General features: G+C 43.8%; 1 protein-coding gene across 1 annotated transcript in view; it reads left to right on the top strand.

Moving 5' to 3' along the window:
- The first annotated feature begins 3,544 nt into the window (after positions 1–3,544).
- Akap14 (A-kinase anchoring protein 14) overlaps positions 3,545–7,344 on the top strand; it is a 19,563-nt gene continuing 15,763 nt past the window's right edge. The window contains exon 1 of the mRNA XM_031372450.1: positions 3,545–3,618. The gene's annotated coding sequence lies outside the window, so the exon portion shown is untranslated. The remainder of the gene's footprint in view (positions 3,619–7,344) is intronic.

The raw sequence follows: 7,344 nt of genomic DNA, 5'->3' as shown, positions 1-7,344 counted from the left end.
CTGCGCGCATGACATGCTTCCTCCAACAAGGACTCATGTAACTATAACTTTTTCAAAGCCTATTTTTAGTGATGGTTCTTAAATGCTTTAACCTTCCTTCTAGCCCACCATCTATCAGAGGTAGTGGAAAAGAAAGGATACAGGGGGTTAGGAGCGGTGGGGAACCTTTGGAAAGGTTCTTGGGGGCAACTCCCATCTGTGTTGTCTGTAAATTGGCAGTTCAGTTCCCAGGTCAGCAGGGGCAGCTCGATCACAGACATTTCACAGATACACCAGCAGTCCAGTTTAGTAGTGTCAGGAGAGCAGCAGTGCTGGCATGACCTAGCAGAAACAGCCAGGCCTCTGCCAAACCAGCAGGAGTCAGCAGAAGGGACCAGGACCAACTGGAATGCCAGGAAAAGTTCTTGGCTGGGCCTCTCCCAGTGAAGTGAAGATCAGTGAAGACACTAGAGGAACAAGCATTGCCCAGCTAGCTCTATAAGCAAGGCTAGCTCAACGTCAGTCACTGTCCATCGAGTTCCATTTATACTCCCTCCAGACATCACATGTCCTCCACGGCTTGCCTCGGCACATGAGTCTGTCTTAAGAAAACTCCACATGAGTTTGTGTCAGCTGACATCACTCTGCCTATCAGCCCGAGTCTATGGAAGTGACAAGAAGCCACCAGAACACCACCAGAAGCTTTTTGGTGCATTTCTCTCTATTGAGTCCCTTAAAAATGCAGCTCAACTACGCAACATAAGGTGGACCAATACATGAGTGTCGTTAGCAAAGAATCCTTCATCACGTGTCCTTTCACGTGCTTGCTTTAGCAGAACATCCTTTCACCTGGGTCTGCTTCAGTGAAACATTCTTTCACGTGTTTGCCCCAGCAAAACACCATCCAAAAAAAAAAAAAAAAATCCTGAAGTTTCCATTTCAGACACACCTCCTAATCAGTAAGACCCAAACAGTATCATCAACTGGGGACCAAGTGATCAATTGGCCAAGAATATGGTATACAAGAGATATCTCCTTCAATCCACCACATCACGTCCTCCATGTGGATCTCTCACCCACTGTCCTAGGGCCTGCATTTCCTCTAATTTGTGGTGATCCTTCTGCTTCTGCTTCCAGGGGCTGGGATTCTAGGTGTGCGCCATCACCCCACCCAGCTCTAAAGTTACTAGAGCACTAAAATCATAAATATAATAATATATAATATTATACTATTATATATTATTTATACAATAATATATAATCTATATATATAATAAAGTATATGTATATTATATATTATATATATACATACATATATATATATATATATTTTTTTTTTACTCTTTCCTCTTTTCTTCTGGTGCTGGGATGGACCCCACCATGTAGTAGACTCTTCCTGCCTTGCCATACTGCCTCCACACTCCCCCACCCCAGCAGCTCACAAATCTGGGACTTCATCTGAGCAGCAGGATTTCAGTGTATAGAACCTTGATGTGCATGGTACCATCCAGGCAGTGAGCTCGGTGAGCTCTCCTGAGGAAGAAAAAAATGACACCTAAGAGAGCAGTTTTCTTCTTTGCTCTGATGCAGATCATCTGTGTCATAGTGAACAGCCACTTCACACCATAGCATGGTTCAGAGCAGGGATTCAGAACCTAGGGAGTTTTCTGGACCAAAATGACTAGGTCCTGATATAGACTCATCTGATTCTCATTTAACTAGTCATGTAAATACATACTATTAAAAATATCACTCCTGGGGCTGGAGAGATGGCTCAGTGGTTAAGAGCACTGGCTGTTCTTCCAGAGGTGCTGAGTTCAAATCCCAGCATATGGTTGGTTCACAACCATCTGTAATGGGATCCAGTGCCCTCTTCTGGCATGCAGGCACACATGCAAACAGAGCACTCATACACTTAAAAATACATAAGTGAATAGAAAATTCTAAAACTATCTGCTATCAGGGCTGGAGAGATGGCTCAGCAGATAAGAATGTTAATTGCTCCGGCAGAAGACCCAGACTCAGTTCCTAGCACCCACATGGTAACTCACAATAGTCTGCAACTCCAGCTCCATGGGCTCCAACATATTCTTCTGGCATCCATTGATGCAAAGCATACATGTGGTACACATACATACATTCCGGCAAAATACTTATACACATAAAATAATAAAATAAATAAACCTTTCAAACATTACCACTATTATTGATAACAATAATAAGAATATTATTAACTGTTCTATTGAACGTTTATGATGTATTTGGCACTACTACTCTTAATCTTCATATGAATAATTGGGCTTCATTGCAATTGAAACACGAACACACAACACACACCAACTCTTCAGAGGCAAAGGCAGGCACATATCTGAGTTGAGGCTATCCTCAAGTTCCAGGCCAGACACAACTAACATAGTGAGAACCTGTCTCAAAAACAAACAAACAAACAAATGCAACAACAATAAACCTCCTGAAACAACCAACCCATTCAGGTCTAAGGCTGCAACTCGGTTGGCAGCATTCTTACCTAGCAGGCATGAAGCCCTGGTTTGACGATGCACATAGGTAATTCCATAACATAAGGAGGATCAGAAGTTCAAGGCCATCCTCCACTACATAGCAAGTTCAGGTTCAGCCTTAGAAAACATAAGACCCAGTTTTTAAAAGGGGGGCAGGGAGCCGGGTGGTGGTGGCGCATGCCTTTAGTCCCAGCACTTGGGAGGCAGAGGCAGGCAGATTTCTGAGATCGAGGCCAGCCTAGTCTACAAAGTGAGTTCCAGGACAGCCAGGGCTACACAGAGAAACCCTGTCTCAGAAAAAGGGGGGGCAGGGAGAGGAGGAGAGAGAGTAGAAGGAAGGAAGGAAGGAAGGAAGGAAGAAAGGAAGGAAGGAAGAAAACCTGTTCAAAATTGGGCATGGTGGTGCACTCAGGAGGCTGAGAAATGAGGATCTCATGTTTGAGGCCAGCACGGGCTCTACAGAAAGACTTTGTCTAAAAGAAGAGCCAAGCCCTCTATTCTAGGCCAGGAAATGCAGAAAGAAAAGTGCTAAGTCAGTTACCTCTGAGTCTGTGCAAATACTCACTGCTCCACTCTCTCCTCCTCAATGCACAAAGTAGTCAAGCACATAAAGCCCTCACTGCAGAAGGATGACATGAAAAGTTCAAACTGTAGGCAGAGATAGCACATACTTCTGGATTTGAGCTCCGGGCCATTCCCAGGGCACCCTCTGTGCCTCACTTCATGCAAATGTAATATGAAACAGTAATAGCTACCTTCGGACACTATTGCAAGATGGAGACAGCTTGATGCAGTGACTTGCACAGCATGCAAATGCCCCATGCTTTTTGCCTGAAGATCACCTCACCAGTCCTCCGGGCACCGCAGGGCATGCATCTCCTCCTGGGAAGAAGCTGGGCTTGGTTCACACAGCTTAGCTCTGATACAGAGGTCAAATATTCTCTCTCCTCTCAAAGTCCTTTCTTTTATTGCCAGAGGCCCATGGCTTCCCATTGTTGAAAGGGCCATCGTTGCTGTAGCAGCACTTGTAAACATTCTCTCTGGAACCTTGGGGCAGAGCTGCTGAGAGACGGCTAAGGCTTCCCCTGCTACTGCTTCAAAGAAGAATCCGCTAATTTAGGTACTGGGGGCGTCTTTGCTAAGGGGGAGGCCTGAAAAAGGGACTTGAAGTTGTTCTATTAATTGTCCAGACCCCAAAGAAACTAATAGAAGGGACACCTACAAGTGATATACATCCAATGATGGGTGAAGATAAGTCCCTTCCCTTCTTCCTTCCTTCCTCAGTTCCTCCTCCCTTTCCAGTTTGTTGGTGTTGTGGCTTTGGAGAGAGGGGTCTTATGTAAGCCAAACTTGCTGGTTTCAAACGTTGCTACATAGCCAAAAGTGGCTTTGGAAAGACTGTCTTTTTCAGTTGATAGTCCCATTGCCCGTTGGCTATGGCAGAGGAAACGGATATGGAAGGGAACTGAGTGGACAATGAAAATATTAAGGCTGGAGAGATGGCTCAGTGGTTAAGAGCACTGCCTGCTCTTCCGAAGGTCCTGAGTTCAATTCCCGGCAACCACATGGTGGCTCACAACCATCAGTAATGAGATCCAATACACTCTTCTGGAGTGTCTGAAGACAGCTACAGTGTAGTTAGATATAGTAATAAATAAATCTTTAAAAAAAAAAAAGAAAGAAAATATTAAGGCCTAAGTGAGCATTTAGTCTGTAATTATTATAGGAATGCTTAAAGGGTATGCAGATTTTGTGTGATTAATGGTCACAGGAAACTTGGTTGCCTTGTGCAATGTCTCCCGCACCCTTGGGACCAAAGCTGTTAGAAAAGGAAACAGGGTTACCTTTCATGAAAGGGGCTTACAGGGAGAATGAAATGGCTCAGTGGTGGTGGCCCCCAGGACTCACATGGTAAAAGGAGAGAGACAACATCTGCAAGTCACCCTTTAACTCTCACACACGTGCTGAGTAGCCCCAGTTAAAGAGATAAATGGAAAAACTATGAATTTAAGATGTGCACAAAGGAGCACATTCTAAACTATATGAAGGTGAGCAAAGGTCTCTGGAAGCCTCTTTTTCGCTTGCTCGCTCGCTTGCTTGCTTGCTTGCTTGCTTGCTTGCTTGCTTGCTTGCTTGCTTGCTTGCTTTTCAAGACAGGATTTCTTTGTGCAGCAACTAGCTATGTAGACCAGGCAGCCTTACCTGAACTCACAGAGAGCTGCCTGCCTCTGCATCCTGAATACTGAGATTAAAGGTGCACGCGCCACCATGTCAGGCTGAAAGGCTCCTATTTAATTTATATTTTTTGCATTTATTTCTTTTCCTAGCACCTGTATCAGCTGGCTCACAACTGCCTGTAATTCCAGTTCCAGGGGCTACAATGGTTCCACAGGTTCCACAGCTTCCTGCGCGCAAGCACAGCACACTTACCTACACTTATGTACACTCATGTAAGGCACAGACACACATACGTAAAATGAAATAAACATTTTTTCCAAGTTACCATACTAAAATTAAGATAGTTGGTCGGGGAAATACAAAGATGTGGCCACAATAGAGAGAGCCAAAAGAAACTTCAACTTGCTGAAATTTGTAGTCGTTCGGGCTAGTGGGAGTTGGGGAAAATCAGACTGAAAAGTTGTGGAAGATAGCAGCCCTGAGAAACTGGAAACTTCTCCAGGCCTCCAGTCACAGGTGCCCCATAGAGGAGGGCCATCCTGGAATACAATTTCTCTCTCACATGTCTGTCAACATGCACTTCCTAGTGTATGGCCTTCCAAGGACACTAGAGGGCACTAGAGGGCCATTTCATGTGAGCTTCTCCAGTCAGCTATCTAGTAATTGAGGAGAGTAAATGTGGAAAATAGCCACTGTCCGTTTCATTCATAGGAACATGGTGGTTAAATGAAACACGGCACATTAAATAGTCCCAAACTGGGAGATTTATTTATAATAAATAAATAACTCGCTCAGTTTGGAAAGACATCTACTACCATCCCCTCCTTTCATTTAAAGATTTGCTAGCAAGAAGGCTGGGCATGGCCTTACACACCTTTAATCAAGTAGGCAGATGGATTTTTTTGTAAGATCAAGGCCATCCTGGTCTACACAGGGAGCTCTGGACCAGCCAAAGCTACACAATGAGACCTGATCAAGAGAAATAAAGAGAGAGGGAGAGAGATAGAGAGAAAAGAAAGAAAGGAAGGAAGGAAAAGGAAAAAAAAGAAAAGAAAAGATTTGCCTGCTAGAAATGATTTCTCAGAAGTGAACAGTTCTGAGTGAAGTGATGGGAAGCAAAGCAAGGAAAGTGAGTCCAAGACTCAAGGGGGAAAGATGTATAAAGGGGAAAAAAATGCCCAATGGACATACCCCTGTTATGTGATAAACTCCTGTCCATAATCCTTAAAAAGCCAACATTCACATTATCAATAGATGCTGAAAGTATTTGGAAAACTTGAGCTGCATTTATGACTTTTTAAAACGTCTTCAAACAGGAACAAAAAATTTTTCTTTTTTAAACAAAAGATTTGTTTATTCTTATTTTATGTTTATGAGTGTTTTGCTTGCATGTATATTTGTGCACCACATGTGTGCCTGCAGAGGTCAGAAAAGGGTGTCAGATCCCTTGGAACTACACTTACAGACAGTTGTGAGCTTCCAGATGGGTAATGGGAATCAAACCTTGGTTCTCTGGAAGAGCAGTCCGTGCTCTTAACCACTGAGCCATCTCTCCAGCTCCATTTTTTTTTTTCAAGACCAGGTTTCTTTGCGTAGCCCTGGATGGTCTGAAACTCCTAGAGATCCACCTGCCTCTACCTCCCAAGTGCTGGAATTAAAAGTCTATGCCACCACCACCTGGCCCATTCACTTTTTTTAAAGACGATGTGTCATTATGTAGCTCAAGCTGGCTTCCAACTCACAATTTACTTCTGCCTCAGCCTTTCAAATACTAGGACAGACATATGCCATATCATCATGTCCAGCTCAACTGTTCTTCCTCTCTCTGTCTCTGTCTCTGTGTCTCTCTTTCTCTGTCTGTCTGTCTTTGTGTCTCTCTGTCTCTCTCTGTGTCTCTGTCTGTCTGTCTGTCTGTCTGTCTGTCTGTCTGTCTGTCTCTCTCTCTCTCTCTCTCTCTCTTTCTCTTTCTCTCTCTCAACAGGGTCTTATACAGCTCAGGATGGCTTCAGATCTGCTGTGTAGCTAAGGATGATGTTGAACTTTTGGTCCCTTGCCTTTGGCTCCCAGGTAGAATTACAGATGTGCCTGCAGATCCACACCTGGTTTATCCATATATTTTGGGGGTTTTGTTTTGATTTGGATTTTTTGTTTGGTTGGTTTGGGGGTGTTTGTTTGTTTGTTTTTGGTTGGGGAGGCACTGTCTTGGTATACAGCCCTTAGGCAGCCTAACATTCACTGTGTAGCCCAGACTGGCTTTGAACTTGTAGCAATCCTCCTACCTCAGCAAAATACTAAGATCATAGGTATTTGCCACTATTCTCAGCTTTAAGTCCCAGATCATATGCAAGCATCATCCTAAATGGTGCAAAAGCAGAAAGCAGTGCCCACTGGATCAGATACATAGGAAGAATACTTATCACTTTGACTTCCATGTGACATTTTTGAAAGTGTTAACCAAAGCTAATAAACATAAGAGATACATATGTTCAGGGAAAGAGATGGTAAGAGTAATAGTTGCTTTGAAATAATAGAATTATATGCCTAGAAAAGTCAAGATGGAAACACCAATCTGCGGCCATGCCTCTTGACCTGTGCGTGTGTGTGTGTATGTGTGTATGTGTGTGTGTGTGTGTGTGTGTGTGTGTGTGTGTGTATTGCTAAAGATGGA

Source organism: Mastomys coucha, chromosome X (assembly GCF_008632895.1).
Source record: "Mastomys coucha isolate ucsf_1 chromosome X, UCSF_Mcou_1, whole genome shotgun sequence".
Classification (NCBI taxonomy): Eukaryota; Metazoa; Chordata; class Mammalia; order Rodentia; family Muridae; genus Mastomys; species Mastomys coucha.
Note: the sequence above shows the minus strand (reverse complement) of the source record. Positions and strands in the feature narration are given on the sequence as shown.